Here is a 17,128-nt window from a genome sequence, read left to right as displayed (position 1 = left end):
AGTACAGAATATTTAAAATATTCTTCCTATTTTTATCGCACCTAAAATTGTCATCACTGGACAGAAGACTTCAATTTTTACCATTTATTTGTATCATTATTAGTAAGTTCAAGTACATTGCTATTCATCACCAACGCCAACATCACGAGGCTTTGGCCTTTATAGATTTGAAGAAGAGATGCAGGGTCTCTAGCGTTTATATAAAAATAAGAAGATGTGATATGATTGCCAATGAGACAACTCATCACAAGAGACCAAATGGCACAGAAATTAACAACTATAGGTCACCTATTCCACGAGTCGTTGTTTACATCTTCGTTCCAGTCTTTTCAGTTAGTTTTCTGTGAATAAATCGGCAATGATAAATTGATAAGGACCAATGAATCTTCTGGACCTTATCCAAAGTTTATTTGATTGTACGTGACTCTCATTCCCTTAAATAGTCGGTGTTCAGTTTTCGTTGATAATTTCTTTTTTTAACCATGAGTTTTTATAATTTGAAATTGTTAATTAGTCATCTTTGAGTATTTTACGTTTTAGTAAAATGTTAACTTTTTATATTACGTACATTGAACAATATTACGTTCATTGAACAATATTATGTCATAATTGACATATTATATTTTTGGGATGGTCGCACAAATTTAAATTTAAGCAGATATTGAATAATAATAATAATAATAATACGATAGTCCACCTACAAAAGTTCAATAACGACGTATTGTATACGACATCTTGTATGCATATCCCATATGTTATGATTTTTGACCTTTTTATTACATATATAGTAAGTTACAGGTTATGGGAATAACTCCTTGATTACATTTATGAAGGTGTGGTTAATCACGAGGTGATACAGGGAGGTTTTATGGATATTAGAGACAACAAAAGTTTACCGATGTTCAATTTCAAAAAATTCAAACAGTTTAACACCTTGGCCGTCCATCATTATAATGGGCCTAACCTAACTCAGTAGCTTCGCCAATGCTTGTAACGTTATGTGTGTAAGTCCATTTTCGAAATGTTGTGCCAATATGCAAAAAAAATAAATAACAAAAATACCGAACTCCGAGGAAAATTCAAAACGGAAAGTCCGTAATCAAATGGCAAAATCAAAAGCTCTAACACATCAAACGAATGGATAACAACTGTCATATTCCTGACTTGGTACAAATCTCGACTCTGAATGAATAAAAGTGTATACTAATTGTAAGCTTTTTATTGTTATTGATGTGTTATTTTACCTGTCGTGTCTCACTTTTATATATATTCAATTAAAGCTTACCCAAGTATAAATCAATGATTAAGAGAAAATAGATTTTCACTTTAAAAACTAAATATACGTAATTTGAAACATTGAAACAAAGCTGGAGAGTCACGGTAAACGTTTGATATAATGAACATTGACACTGGACCCATTCTTTGTATCATGACAACTGTAAAATGTATCGCAAATTAGTAATCTAACAAAAAAGATTCAAGAAAAAAATATATTCAGGATGTTTAAGATTATCAAATTCACAACTTGATTCAAGTTAATTCATGTAAGATATCTAATAAGATTTATAGGAGTGATTATAGCACTTAATTTAGCGTTTATTTAGCAAGCTTGCACATGTCTTTCATTTCAGTTTAAAATGTAAAATAATAACTCCAGTTCACGATACGCCAACATCGACTATTTTGTAGATCTGGAATGGTTTATTTTTCAATTGGTTATTTAAAAAAAATTATAATAGTAATCCTGTATTGTTAAAAATTATATGGTGGTTTGTGGCAAAGAATAAAAACAAAATATAACAAAGAAATAACACTTTCAATTTGATAATAAAATAAACGCATGAAAAATGATGAAACTCTTGCCCTGAGATAAAGTGATTCACGTATAAATAGGTATATGTTACAGGCATTTTCTAAATTTAGGCATTTTGTAAAATGCATAAAAACTTTATAGGCATTTTCTAGAATGCCTGTAAGATTCAGGCATTTTATATATTGACTATATTTGTTCATTCATTCTATAAAACGCCTGGAAAAATTGAAAGGCATTTTACAAAATGCCTGAATCTTACACATTTGCCGTATCAATTTTTTTTTACATCCATTAATTTTTCATGAAGGACATCGATATACAAATACATGACATTGACATGGACATCGATTTCTATGTTTTTCTTTAGACACGTTTTATCATATATAAATATGTCTTTTTTAAATTTCAAAACCAGCTAACAATTTATAACTTATATTAATCAGTCTTCATTAAATAAATATCCATATAATATAACGACGTTAATTGAAATATCCAATGTTCAGGTAAAAATGAATGAACATGAGAGAGAAATTGCATATTATCTCATAAAAGGGAGACCGAACGTTTCGACAATACCAGTACTACAATTCATATCCAGTAAAAAAGTTGAAAAATGTAGGCAACAGTAGTTTACCGATTATCAAATCTCATTAATCGATTAAGAAGATACTTTAAAAGGAGCGTAGTGGGATGCGTCGACCGGATAAGCGTCCTCTGCTATGCATGCAGCAATCGCAATGCGATTCCACACTCATCCACTTCTTGCTGACTTATTCCTTTATTCATATGAGGCTGCCTTCATACAGGAACTTCTTAGGAACAAAGAAAAGAAGTTTGCAGTATCCTTTAACTTCACATTCCGCTATATAGATGATGTTCTCTCACTAAATAATTCAAAATTTGGTGACTATGTTGAACGCATATCTTGACTTACATCTAGAAATTGACAATGATGGTCGGTTGAAAACAAAACTTTACGACAAAAGAGATGTTTTCGCTTCCCAATTGTGAACATTCCATTTCTCTGTCGCAACATTCAAGCAGCGCCTGCATACGGAGTATATGTCTTCCAGTTGATACGATATTCCAGGGCTTGTATTTCCTATCGCGATCTCGTGAGGATTGCTGATCACAAGGGAGCTATTCTTATACATCCTTAGCTTTCAAATATTCGGCTTTGAGCGTTCCTGATGAAGGTAAATCCAAAAAGCGCTTCGGACGCTTCAAATTTTGTTGTGTTGTTTTCATTTTTTAAACCAAAAATTCCAAGTGATTAAGTTGAAATCGTCCCATCATAAATTTACGGACGCCATCACGAGTTGGTTGACCGTTATGGAATATCCGTTTTAAAGATGACAACGGATATGTTCCAATTGTCGTAATTACAATCCCGTCTCCTTTTCCCCGAATGTGACCTACCGAATTAGGCTTATCACCGGGTTTGAACTAACATGAGCAATACTACGGATGCCACATGTGGAGCAGGATCTGCTTACCCTTCCGGAGCACTAGAAATAATCCCCAGTTTTTGTAGGGTTCGTGTTGCTCAGTCTTTGGTTTTCTATGTTGTGTTTTGTGTACAGTTGTGATTCTGTTTTTTTTTTCTTTTTTAGGAATATTATTTTCACATTATAAGTTTGCCCTCTCTTTTTCATCCAAATTGTCATAATCGGAAATAGGACACAATCGGTAAAGTTACAGATTGGACGACTAATCTGGTATCTAAATATTTAAGACTGCGAAAACATGTCACTAGTAAATTGAGACACAAACATATCGTATCGTTTAACCAATTCATGAAACAGCGGAACGTGACGAACCTGCAATAATGTCAGATGAGCGTTGTGGACATGGAAATCTTTATCATTTTAAAAATATAACTAATGTATAAGAACATTTAGAAACTGTTGAGTATGTACAAGGATACCGGAGAACTTGTGAAGTGGTGATTCTAGTTATGCTTCCTCACACCACTGCTAGGGAAGATTAAGCCTAAGAGTTTATAAAACATCTCATTCCTGCAAAACAAGATCATGTATCTTTACAAAATATTACATGTCTCCCAATAAATAAGGATATATAAATTCTAAGCAACATATTGTCGAACTGAAAATTTACCAGGACTTGATATGTCGAAGCTAACAAATTATTACCTAGGTTTATTAAAAAAAATCTACGATTAGATTTTAAGATCATACGAAGAATAAGATTTATGACAGGAAAGTATTGTTCGGCATTTGATATGGTAATCTTTATTTCTGTTATGGTTTATGATAAAAAAAAACACAACAGAAATAAAGATTGCGATATCAAATGCCGAACAATACATTAGGTTATGGGGAACATTTTTTTCATCATTTTGAGATTTTTGATATTCACTTACTCCCAATTTTTGTTCTGATTATTGACATTTTGAGATTATAAAATAACCAAACAAAACACAGTCAAACTGATAATAAACAATTTTAAAAGAAAATAACTTTTTATATCATCTTATAATTACTATAGCTATTTATATGTTTTCGTTTGTTTATTTGTTATTGTCAAACGACACTTTCAGCGTCCATAGCTATCTCGTGGTGGCCAGTTTTTTATTGATGGAGGAGGCCTGAGTAAACGGAGATAACCATCAAACTTCTAAGAAAAACCACTAAGAATCCGGTCAATTAAGATCGGTCTCGAATACAACTTGCAACGAGCGGTGTTCGAAATCACAAAACTCTGAGCTGGCGGGCTAGTATTCTTTTTAGATGAACTACTAAGACCACTCGGCCACTGTATATTTTTTGTATAGCCAAAAATCGCAACTGATAAAAAAGACACAGTGCTGATAAATAATTGACAAAGGTACATGTCATATTAAATTGTGAGCAATGTCTGGAATTTTAAAATGATCTCTCCATTGTAAAGGTGACTACTAAATATTAGAATATAGACCAATACAGATTATGACAGTCGCAAATAAATGGTGTAATATAATGCTACATTTAATGAGCATACAGATAAGGGAAAAAAGTTGTGGGATAAAGTTACCAATAACAAACCAAAGGACAATGATGTGAACACAATATAAGGCCATCTTTCAACACTGAGCAAAGATATGAGTTATATGAATATTTGCATAAAAATTATTAAAAAGAGTTGTAAGATATGAAGGTACAATCAAGAATTACATCACCATACAGCCTTTAGCAATGAGCAACAATATACAGAAATTTGAAATACATAGTTGTCGTCCATCAAAATGCTGAAATACTTTTCGCTGTATTCAAATGTACAAACAACAGTATGGAGGTATCTATGTAATTCTTTTTAAGCAATGAAAGCACTTAACACAAAGGTTCGAAAAGTTAGATCATCTTCACCTATCTACTATTTTGTTGATGCAGTTTAAGACGCCATATAGACACATAGATAAACCAATTAAATCAGGAATATATTAAAAGCAGCAAAAGTTCATATACGGCATATATTTTTCTCTCTGAACGTGAACGAACTTAAAGTTGCTGAATCTTCAAATAATTGTTTTTAGCCTTTCGTCTAAAAAAAATTGTTATCATTCTAGTGAGGTGTCAACGGGTTAGTACCAAGAAATTGTTAATGAGTAATCGGATGTCTTTCGGGGGAAAACCCAAAGAAAAGTTGTGAAAATAAAATGTGCACTGCCTAAGGTCATTACAAGCATCCTGTTATGATTGAAAATTTGAGTTGTTGTGCGGTGTACTAAGCGCGATATAAAATAATATATATTGATAAATTTAATGTTAAGAAATAATGGATGGTACAAGATTTGCGATTAATCTTAAAGTATTAGTCATTGAAAAGTACCCTCTATCGCCATTTCTTGGAAATATTTTGTCGAGGTGACCTAGATATATGCACAAAAATGTTTGATCCGTTTTAAGTAAATCATGTTTTGAATGTTCAACATGAAGCTAACACCAAGTAAACTATGAAGAAATAACCATTTATTCTTCTTAATTCTACTATCAGCAAATTTTAAAAGTTCGTATTGAAATGAAATCATTATCGGTGCTGTCCTCCAGTCAATTTTTTAGCTAGCCAGACATTGTTTTCAAATCTCATTTCAACAGGGTTTTCTTTATACCAACTCTTGTTAGACATTTCAAGACAAACATCAAAAATCGGGATAAGTTATTTTGGGAAAAAATGTAAATTTCTATAAAAAAAAACAGTGAAAAAAATGCCAACATCTGTCTAATAAAAATCTGATAACACAAGGATTGTAATGTAGAACATCATTTTCATTGTTACTATCATTTCACTAGAAAATTACAGATTAATTTTCCTTTTAAAATCATCCCTTTTTCAGCTAATGAATTTCTGTGAAATTTTGGTTCTTTTTCTGCAGTACTCCTTACAATCAAAGTGATTGAAACACTGATAAAAAGTCGAGAAAAAATGTGTGCAAAAGAAGGAGCATTGATTTTCAACATCATTTATTATAAACATTTGATTTTGACATAAATGAAAAAATAATTTTCAAAGAATGCGTAGTATATTCTTTTATTGAGGTTTCCAGAAGGAGGCATTTTAAATGTTATTTTCCAAAAACAAAATATTTAATAACCAATTTTATCTAAATTAGTGTTCATTCTTCATTAATGAAAAAATACATTTCCTGTACACAAATATACATGAATAAAATTACCTTATACTGTTAAATAGCAATATAATGGGGAATAAACAATTAAATATTATTGCAGAAAATGCTCGGGGTAGAGTTATGTAATTTTGTTTATTGTTCCAAGCAAATTACTGATAATTGTAACTGAAGTTAACTGAAATTACTGACCTATCAGTTGGTTATGACACCTATTTTTTTCAAATGAAATAAACCCTGCTTGCATCTTTGTAAACATATTTTATTTTTTGTCTTTTCTTTGACCAAAATACATTTTATAAATCCTTAATCAATCATCGTTGACACACAATTAACAGAATAATTTTATGTAGTGTATACACAAGTAATTATAGGTATACTATTTAGGTCAAGAATTGTGTATTGACCTGTGTAATAAAGTGTCTATTCAGTTATGTATTGCAAGAGATATAAACTGTCGTCAATTAATATTGGCATTAAAGTGGATGTGATTCCAATTAATACTCACACCTTAGAGTGTTATTGTTAGTAAATCATGACAATTGTAAATGATACTGGTATTGCATTAGTAGTCTTACTTGCCTTATGAAAGAATTGGATTGGAATAATAGAACTTGAAAAAAGTGTGGGAACCTTACTTTAATATCAGTACGCATCTTGTACCACATTTTATTCAATTACTCACACAAGCATAAGTTATTGAAAAAATACTTAAATAATTCTTATAAAATGCTTAAAATTGATATACTACTTTTTCACATAAATTCATAAATATTAGTTTATTATATAGTTTGAAAGTGTATATCTAAAATTAAGTAGCTGTTCGACTTCTCATTTCTTAATCTAAATTCATGTTCACCGATTTCACTCAAATTCTCATATTTGATTTATAACATACTAAAACGTATATCCAAATTACAATAAGTCTGAAATAAACAATTAACAATGTATGGATTTGATAAAATATATCATCATTTCGTGTGTATTTTAGTTAAGACGCCATCTAATTAATGATAGATGATTACCTCCGAAGACTGCCGACGGTCACATAACCCGATATAAACATAAACATAAATATAAATGGTAGCGACCTCATGCAATTGGACTTTTCTATGTCTGTTTGATTTCATGTTATAGGTTAAAAAAATAAGTTAATCATCGTTTTACCTGTATAAGAATGATTTTTTTTGTGGATCGAATCATTCAACGAATTGGTTCACCTTTGTTTCACTTTCAATGTTGACATTCTTTTCCTTTTAATGGCTGAACACGACTAATACATGCGTAACCAATCTCTAGCTAATGGGTTAAATTGAGGGTCACATGAATACGAATTCAATGAGGTCGAATTGTTTACTTGCAAGTGAATACTTCATCGGCAATGTTTATTAGCTTATTTTGACAAAATTGAACTAAATTGGCTGCTAAAACTTGTAAAAGTGAATTATTATTTTACTATTTCACTTTCATTAATGATTGAACAAAAAAACTTTTCATATCAAAATTATCATGTTTGTACCTTTATTGAACTTAATGGTCAGAGCAAAATTACTGCGCATGTGTACATAAACAAATCAAAATGACCGTAAAAATACAGTCATTTCATGTCAATTTCCGGTAAAAATTTTTATAATGAATGTACAGTCATTTGAGATCACATTATAATTAAATGACATACTGAAAATCATTATGCATCACAGTCCGATGACCAGGACTTTAATGTGATTTAACATAATGTCTAGATGTAGACAATGACTCATGAATAGTAACTGTACTTCGTATCGTCATTTCACAAATCATTTAGATCGATGGAAAGATAATGCATGAAATTCGATTTTATATCACAATTTCCGAATAATATCACGCTTCAAACGTCAATTTACCTTTCAATTACACCAAAATTATCATGACTAATGTGACAACACTTCTATAGTCATATCACATCACGTTGAGATCAAAATGAACACGCCTGTACAGTAGTTTAACTTTTCATCGAAATGACCACAACTTTAAAATTACTATACACCCTCAAATCAAAATGATCATATCACTTTTGTTTGATGAGTTTGAGCTTTTTATTTTGCCATTTCATAAAGGCTTTTCCGTTTTGAATTTTCTTTGTAGTTCGGTATTTTTGTTATTTTACTTTTTCAATCATAGCATACGGGTTTTAGATAACAAAAAAAATGACTGTAAAGACATTCCACGTCAGGTCAGAAGAATAGGCCATGCTTCAACAATCTTTTTACGATAACGTTCTGATCTAAGTGACACTGTTTGTACGCATTCATGTTTACCTCGCGCTACGTTCCAATCAAATTTATCAAATCATTGAATTAAAATCACGTTCAGATTAAATAACCATGTCTGTGTCACGTTCATATAACGATGACAGATACATCATCACAATCGTGTTCAGATCAAAATGATCACATCATGTCACATCGAATCCAAGACCTTGCATCTGTATAGTTATTGTCATATCATAAGTTCGACTTCTCAAAATTTATTCTGACGTACCAGATGAGATTTAATTTACAGCACTGAAATCGGTATACTACCACTGAATCGGTGCGACTATCGCTGGACCGTCATTCCGCAAATGTACAATCTGTTCAGTAACTAGTGGTACGGTATGGACATATGTTAAAGGATTCAATTTGACATTTTATTCAACGCAAGGAGCTCTCGCGTTGTCTAGTACGATGCTATTTTCGTTGCTGATAAAAAAAAATGATTTTAAAGACATTCCACGTCAGGTCAAGAGAAAAAGGTCATACCTCAATAATCTTTTAACAATTGCAATCTGATCTAAATGACACTGTACCATGCCTGTGTCATATAACAATGACAGGTACATTTCACAATCGTGTTTGAATCAAAATAATCGCATCATATCACAGAAAACTAAAGACATCGCATTTGTATAGTTATTGTCATATCATTAAATCGACTTCTCAAACTGTTTGTTTTGACGTACGTGATGATATTTATTTAAAAAACAACAATTCGTGTGCACTGAAATTTGTATAATACCACTGAGTCGGTGCGACTACCGCTCGACTGTCATTCCCCAAATATACAATTCGTTGAGTAACAAGTGGCGTCGTACCGAGATGAGTTAAATAATACATTTTGATGTTTAAATCAGTGGTTTTTTCAAGTCAAGTAAATATCTTGCAAATAGCTATAATATCTTCTAAATATTACTACGTTACAAATTTTTGACAGTTAATGAGTTAAAAAAAAAAAAATCTTTGGACCTCATGTTTTTAATGTTGATGGTGACTATTTGATCATGCACACGCATTAACGCAAATAAAATCTTGATAATCCGTAAAATAGTGAGGCTATTCCGGAAAATATATGTATCTTGCAATTGTCACGTCCTATTAATGGTTCTCTCCGCCAAATTTGAAATGAAAACCAGACACGCCCGCATACGAAGCTATTCGATCCAAGGACAACTTCGACCATTTATATAAAAAAGTTGTCTATGAATCAACTCGGACCGTATACATGTAAAGATAAATTGGACCGTCATATAGACCATTTATGGAGTATTATTTGAATGGTCTAAATACATATATTAAAAACTTTTAGGCGACAATTGGGACAAATAGAGACAATTCAGTCCGTATCGCCTTCAACAAAAAGGCAAAACCCACACGGTACTTTATATTAGGCTATAAAAGACCCCGCATGACAAAATGTGAAACAATTCGAATGAGAAAACTAGCAGCTTAAATAATGCTAAAACAATAAACCAAAAACTGTAAGTAACTACTATATTTGGCCGACATGCATAAATCAACGACAATCACTGATTACATCTCCAAAAAATGTGGGTGATCTCAGGTGGCCCGGAAGGGTACGCAGATCGTGATCCACATGTGGCATTCGTCATGTGGGTGTGCAAGTACAAATTCGATGATAGATCTCATTTGGTGATGTCACAATTGATGAAAAGAGAACAGAATTGTGGTTATAATTGGAACATATCTATCGTCATCTGTGAAACAGGTATACCATAACTGTCAATCAACTCATTAAGGCGTTCGTTAAATTTCCGAAGGTATAACTTCATCTTTACCACTTGAATCCCTTGTTGCTACGCACCACGGTGCGAAGCTATTAGGTTCATACGATATTCACGCCATCTTGAAATTGTTACGCTGCAAATATCGGTTCTCATGATTTTGGAAAAATTCTGTTGGCTAGAATGAGATATAGAATTGGGAACAGGTTCCCGGACAGGAGAAGATATCAAATATTTACAGTATGAGTATTCAAGATCCGATCCGATACCCAATTAATGAATAATTTTGCTCAGGCAGTTAATTTTGATTAATTGATAATGTTGAAGTGCAATGGATAAATGAATGCTCAATTTCGTATTTGCTTCGTATTACTGTTTGAAGCTATACGTTTCATTCGATATTCACGTCGTCTTGAAATAATTACTTAACAAATATCGGTTCTGATTTGCTGCATCTTCATTTGGCTAAGGTTATTATGGCTAAAATGTGATATAGAATTGGGAACATGTACCAGACAGGGCAAATATCCAAATGCTGAAGATACGGAATAAGATAACAAAATGGGTATTCAAAGACCCGATCAACAATTATTGCTTCATGTTGACGTAATTCATGATAGTGCGAAGCACTCCATACCTTTTTTCGGGTTCTCAACCGACCCTTTATTGCCAATTTCAAGATTGCAAGATGTAAATCAAGATAGGAATGAAGTGGTGTCAATTAGATGTGGATTCTTAAACATTCTAAAGAGCTACTGTAAAATCTTCAATCACAATCTTTACAATTATGCAGTAATATCAGTATGTAGTATATAGTAAAAGGATTTTTCTATGCTTTACAAAACTATTTCCCATTGTAAATTGAAAGATCGAATACATCGTCTCATTAAACAGAGTTTTTTTTCTACAAAATGGGGTGGTTCGAAGATACAAATATTTTGCTTAAGGTCATGAAAATCTTACTTTGTGAAGATCCACACGGATTTAAAAAAAAATACAACGAGGATGATATCAAAATGCTGGACTTTTTAATCGACTTCTTATTGTTGGGATTAGTGGATTTATATTTCAACTTACATTCAGTTTTCAAATGGATACTAATTTTGCACCCCTTCTGGTGAACTTATTTTTGTACTCATATAAAGCCGAATTCATACAAAATTTCTCAAAGAAAAAAAAAACATCTTGCGAAGTTCTTTGATATCACTTTCAGATATATTGATTATGTCCTGTCACTCAATAATTATATTTATCAAAGTTGTACATATATCGATACAAGTTTGTTGTGTTTTAAAGTACACTTGTTTGTGGTATTTATAGATTTAATTTTATTGGATAGCATAAAGAATACGGGTAAAATTTCATGAGCGGGTAATTTAATTCATTCGAGTCATTGCAGCCAGTGTACTAAAAGCTTTTTTTCCAAATACATAATTATAAAAAAATATTTATTTACAGGTTGATTGTCAAAGATGAGTCGCAAATATTGAACATGTTGAAGTGCTTTTCCGAAACAGACATTTTTTATTGAGATAAAATGAAAAACATTTGTATATTTTTTGAATAAAAACTTGCCCTAAATGATTGCAAGTGGTAACACTTATGTGAGAGTTTTGTATTATATTGATAAATGCTTTATAACCCATAATTCAGTGAGTATTAAAATAAGAAGATGGGGTATAATTGACAATGAGACAAATCTCCACCAGAGACCAAATGACATAGAAGTTAACAACTATAGGTCACCATACGGCCTTCAACAATGAGCAAAACCCATACCGCATATCCAGCTATAAAAGGCCCAGAAAATGACAGATGTAAACAATTCAAACTAGTAAACTATCGGCCTGATTTATTTTAAAACAATGAACGAAATACACATATGATATACAGCAACAAATGACAACTACTGAATTACAGGAACCTGACTTGGGACAGGCACATACAGAATGTGTTGGGGTTGAACATGTTAGCGGGCGCCCAACCCTCCCCTAACCTCAGACAGTGATGTTTTTTGCTGCGCATGTACGGATTTTGTGTCATGGATGGATATCCCATATCCTTTGTTTTTCTATTATAACAGTACAACATATGAACAAACTATAAAAATCAGTTAAAAAGGGCTTAACTCATCAGATTGATACAAAGCAGAAAAACAAGTAACAAAAACACGGACCGGACGTGCCAGGTTATTAGTGCTCACATATCCCAGTGAACTTGAGATTAATATAACTAGAAGGTCTAGTATCTTGATCCTTTCCTACAACTTCAAACTAGTCGTCAACTTCACATTTCTAAGTAGTATCATAACATACATTTACATATATCTCAATTGATACGTTATGCTTGTTCAATTTCAAATTAAAAAGCGTGCACCATACACCAGAACTGATCCAACAGAGTTATGAGGAAAAACGACAATAATCGACACTACATAAGTTTTACAGTCATCATCGCGAATTGGTTAACCGATACGATATGTCTCTGTCTCAACTAAACAGCGACATGTTTTTGCAGTCTTAAATCTTTGGATACTAGAAAAGTCATTAACAGATTGCGTCCCATGTCCTATTCCCATTGTGACATTTGAGTGTGGATTCGCATGGCGAGTACTGCATCGTTAATAAGTGTTGTTATCCATTACTATTACTGGTTTGATACTACTGTTGGTGCACTATTAGTCTCGAGAGTGTCATCAACTTAGTAGTGATCATAGCATCGGTACTGACATGATTTTTAACATACTTTTCTAAAATTCCCCCTTTAAAAGATTAAGAAATTTTCAAGAAATTAAGGTTTAAACTCTCTCATATAAAGTTGACCTTAGATGATTTTGCCTTTCCTTTTAGGTCCCTAATGTCTCTACGTATTTAAAAATCCCTAGTTTTCAAATATTAAGGTTTGATCGTTTTTGTTGAAGGTAAATCCCGAAAAGCACAAACATTGTTAAGTGGTATTATCATTGCTCTTCAACTTCATACTTTATTTGGCCTTTTTAACTTTTTGGTTTTGAGAGTCACTGTTGAGTCTAGTGTAGACGAAAGGCGCGCCTGGCGTACAAAATTGAAATCCTGGTATCTATAATGATTTATTCTTTTACCTGTATTCAAAAAAAAATTTAAAAGTTAAACAAATAAGAAGATATCAAAAGGGCCAACATAAAACTTGAAGAATGTCAGACAACACATGGACAAAAAAGGCAAAAAAAAAAACCAAAACATTTTTCGACAAAACACTACAGAGAAAACTAAAGATTAAGCAAAATTAACCCTATCAAAAATCGTGTATAAGCTAAGTATTCCGGAAGAGAAAGCAGTGGAAACAGTCGTATTACTCATGGCGAAAATAACCTGCGATGAAAAGCTGCACTAGGTGATATCTTCAGTGTAAGACAGAAACCAAAGCAAGAAACAGTATCAAGAGGGAAATGCAGTTGCTGATGGAGTTTCTTTATACAAATGGAAAGTTTACAATGGAAAAACTTTTAAAAATTAAGTTTTCTTTTAGATTTTATTCAAGAAACGATGCAGGCCAAATATCAAATCCCATAATATGGAAGCTGAGTAATATATAACGAAAAATTTCATGCTCAGTGGGTAAAGTGACTGCGCGCAGATTGAAAATCGCTTACACATAACAATCTTATCAGTATCAGACCAAATATCAAATCATTCAATAATACTCAATGATTTCATTTTTTCTATATTGGACTTTGTTTTATTGAGTAGTAGCATTCCATCGACTAACGCAAACATAATTTACTCTTTAGGTCAGAACATGTTGTTGTTGAGGATATCTCCATCAAAATATGTGTTCTTTTGAGTAGATTGTTTTACATAAAACTCGCACAATTAGGTTCTCCATTACGAATTGGTTGATGGTTGTACAGTGTAGCAATATTTCACTTGACTGGACAAAGTATTTAGTTATTCAATTATATACTACTCAAAAAAAGTTTTGCACTGTTTCCATTGAGATTATCGGGGGTCAAACTTTGAAGGCTCATATCTTTGTAGAAAATGCTCAAATCGTTCTGAAATTAACAGCATTTAAAAGAATGTTTTAAAGGGTGATGAATTGGTGCCCTAAGATTTTTTTCAATTCTTTTGCAAGGGAAATGTTAGTATTTGTTCGTATATAATAAATTATGCCACCCGATTTCCCCCTTTGTCAATTGTGTGCGTTGTACTTATTTTTTTTAACTCGGCCATGTGCAGAAAATAAAAAAAAATTGGGACTTTCCATTTTGAACCCTTCCCTCAAAGTTTGCGAACAGTGTAGCTGTCTGAAATGTGACCATCATAAATGCAGTACTTTTGAATTCACAAAATTGATTGAAGATAAAGAAAACAAACACTTGAAAGATAAATCGAGATTTTGATTTACTTTATTGTCAATCAGAATTTGTGTTGCTAAACTGTTTTTTAGTAGTATAGATCAAACATCGCCACTTTTTTTCAAGAAATATTAATTCCAGTTCCATGTTTTTCCCCGATTGTGACATGAGCTACTGCCGTACTGGGTGTGAAATTGGAATCACATGGCATTTAAACAGTAATTTTATGGAAATATGTCTATAAAATGTTAAAATTATTTGAAACACTTACGTTTTTCTACCCCAGGTATTGATCAGCTTAACCTGATGTGGTATATTTCGGGTGAATCTTTAGTTTTCAAAGCTCTTAAGATTTGTTCTTTGAACTGTTTTGATTCGAGAGCCTATGGGGAGTGTTATGTAGACGGAACGGGCGTCTGTTGTACTGATTTATAAGTCTGATATCTTCGATTAGTTTTGCAACCACTTGGTCGATGCCATTGCTAGTGGACGTTACGTTCCCGTTAGTATGACTATCCAGTAGTCAGCGGTCATGTGCTGGCATGACATGTCATAGATACTGTCATGTTCTGCGAATTGACTGTTAATAAGATGTTAAATTCATTTAAAACATCAATCGGTTTCTACCTCATACATAGATGTCCTTATTGAGGTTGGTACAACTTGGGAAATGTTTAGTTTTCATTGCTCAACTTCGAAATTGATTTGGTCTTCCAACCGTTTTAATTCTTGTGCCACTGATCAGTTTAACATATAAAAACGAAAGGGCGTCTGGCGTTCTAAATTACAAGCCTGGTTAATTTGATGAGTATTTTACCATATCGTAACACATCTGGTATGCATTAAATTTTATATTTGAACTAACATCGGTAAACTATATTTCATATTAATAGAAGAAAAAAAATTTGATTCCTTCAATATATAATTTTTTTCATTTAATTGAATGAAATAATATTTTTGTATTATTTCAAAATCAATATTCTCATCAATTATTACAGCTTGCAAATTTATCTTTATATCGCCCTGTGAAAAAAAAATCTGTTATTTTTCTATGTTGAAAAGGTTGAAAATTTAAATGTAGTCAACATCAGGTTAGAGGTAATTCAGAAGCTAGTCGTTACAGGGATAATTTAAAATGTTGAAAAGGGAAGTCTTCTTACACTAGGAGTGTTTAATTGTAAACATTGAATGTATGGTGTTTATAAAAAAAAGCAAATAGCATATTCTCTAAGTATTTAAATAATGAGTACACTCAAGAAGTTCCGTTAAAGAAGGAAGACAAAAACTCGCATGATAATAAGTCACTTGGTTTGAATGAGATGAAAGCGGTTCAAGTTAAACTTAGAAAAGTCTCTGAAGCCTATTATGTATCATCGGTTTAAATGAAATAATTCCGTATATATGCATCTTGCATGTTTACTAACTTATTGAGAGCTGAACTTATGTTACTATAGGCCACTTTGTATCTTGGTACAGAACTAGGCAAGGTTGGGCCCTTTTTGGCGGGAGACTTAAATTCCCATAGAAGTAAAAAAAATCACCAAAGACACCAGGCTAACAATTTTGTACAACAGACGCGCGCTTCGTCTACATAACACTCACCAGTGACGCTAGAATCAAAACCGTTGGATGGCCAAATCAAATACGAAGTTGGAGAGCATTAAAAACCGAAAATTCCAAAAATTTGTACCAAACGAGGCTAAGGCAGTCTATACTTGGGGTAGAGAAACTTTAGTGTTTCAAATAATTTAATATTTTATAAACTGCAAATTTAAAGAAAGATGAACATATCAATATTCCAAGTCAACAAAAAGTCCTGACTACTGGGCTGATTATACTCTCGTGAACGAAACGTCAACCTGCAGTGGAATCGAACAAGTAGTTGTAAACACTCATAAAAATTACTAGGCTTATTTTAAACGCCAGACGCGCGTTTCGTCTACATAAGACTCACCAGAGACCCGAAAATTCCAAAAAGGTGTGACATTTATGGTCATACCTGGGGGTAGAAAACCCTTAGTGTTTCGAATATTTCAACCCAGACAAATGTTTCGTCTACATAAGACTCATCAGTGACGCCCAGTGAAGTAATATTGGGTCTAGTTTTATGAATGCAAGTAACTGTTTATCTTAAAATAACAGTCTGTGTATCCTTGTACAATATTTAGTTAAACATCAGTAAATGAAAACTATATGTGGATGCTCTGGTTAAGGAGACTCCATTATTCCTTCGAAATTGTGCTGAGAAATAAAAACTTAAGTGTTGGTTTGAATTAGTTCAAAAGTCCTTTGGATTATGTATGTCGAACACACAAG

The sequence above is a fragment of the Mytilus californianus genome, unplaced genomic scaffold (assembly GCF_021869535.1).
Source record: "Mytilus californianus isolate M0D057914Y unplaced genomic scaffold, xbMytCali1.0.p SCAF_7, whole genome shotgun sequence".
In the NCBI taxonomy this organism is placed as follows: Eukaryota; Metazoa; Mollusca; class Bivalvia; order Mytilida; family Mytilidae; genus Mytilus; species Mytilus californianus.
This window is presented reverse-complemented; position numbering follows the sequence as displayed.